Raw genomic sequence first — 1,381 nt, 5'->3', positions numbered from 1 at the left:
TCTGTATTAATGTAATAACATCTTATCTACGACACGTGTAGAGACAACCAGGGGAATTTGATGCAATTTTTTACCATATGTTTGCACAACGTGTTGTTCGGTATATTGTAAAATGATTGTAACTAGAGGACTACGAGTTTGGACGGGCCATACAACAGTTTTGGCAGGGCAGTTTTTGCTCGGGAGCCGTAGTTGCTACGAACCGTCCCTCAACCCGACTGCCGAGCAAATGCAAATTTTATGTTGTTATACGAGTGCAGCGCTGTTCTTTTAGTCGAGTAAATTGTTCTATGCCGGTTTAGATCGTAATAAGGACAGCCCTCTAATCCGAGATCCCGAGGCGGAAATTAGAGCTCAAGGAAAGGCAGAAACTCTATGCTAGGCGCATGTATAGCTACAGCTGTCAGTGGTTTCCAGATTGAAGCAAAGTCATTAAAACAGTGACAACGGCCGTGCCGCAGTTGTAACACCGGTTCCCGTCCGATCACCGGAGTTAAGCGCTGTCGGGTTGGGCTAGCACTTGGATGGGTGACCATTCGGTCTGCCGAGCGCTGTTGGCAAGCGGGCTGCACTCAGCCATTGTGAAACAATCAGAGGACTACTTGACTGAGAAGTAGCGGCTCCCGTCTTGGAAACTCACATACGACCGGCAGAGCGGTGTGTTGACCACATGCCCCTACGTATCCGCGTCCAGTGACGCCTATGGACTGAGGACGACACGGCGGCCGGTCGGTACCGTTGGGTCTTCATGGCCTGTTCGGGACGAGTTCATTAAAACAGTACCAAAGACAATATTTGTAGCGCCAGAGATAGACTTACGTGAGCGGTTGGTAGCTAGTCGCTGGTGTTGTGGATTATTACATCGAGGTTTAGAACGACATTTGCGAAGTTTCTGTTTTCGTGGTTACTGGTGAAATATTTCGGATGATAATATTGTCGCAGAAGAAGCTGAGTAGCACAGTCGCCATAGTGTAGTGGTTATGATACTAGACTATTTCACGAAGGGTCGTGAGTTCAAAATTCACCTGAAGCTGAAAACAAGAGCAAAGCAGCCTGGAACATCGTCAAACAGGAAACATCTAACTCTGCTAAAAAGGACCTCAATTCACATATTAAAAACAAAGATGTACCAGTAGGTAACCCTAAAAAATTAGCTGATTTTGTAAACTCATATTTCAGTAGTATTGCAAAAAAATTGCAGCAGAAATTTCCAGATACGTATGATTTACCTACTCAGAACCAGCCAACAAACTCAATGGTGCTCTTGCCAACTACAGAAAGGGAAGTGGCACTAGTAGTACACCAACTAAAAAATAAAACTTCAGTAGGACTTGATGAAATCCCAGTCTGCGTAATTAAAGATTGTATAGACTCCATAAAG

General features: G+C 44.9%; 1 pseudogene; it reads left to right on the top strand.

The window, feature by feature from the left end:
• Positions 1–442: 442 nt before the first annotated feature.
• On the top strand, positions 443–560 carry LOC126485733 (5S ribosomal RNA; annotated as a pseudogene).
• Positions 561–1,381: the final 821 nt, after the last annotated feature.

Source organism: Schistocerca serialis, chromosome 6 (assembly GCF_023864345.2).
Source record: "Schistocerca serialis cubense isolate TAMUIC-IGC-003099 chromosome 6, iqSchSeri2.2, whole genome shotgun sequence".
Taxonomy (NCBI): domain Eukaryota; kingdom Metazoa; phylum Arthropoda; class Insecta; order Orthoptera; family Acrididae; genus Schistocerca; species Schistocerca serialis.
The sequence above is the reverse complement of the archived record's forward strand: the minus strand, read 5'-3'. Positions and strand labels throughout refer to the sequence as shown.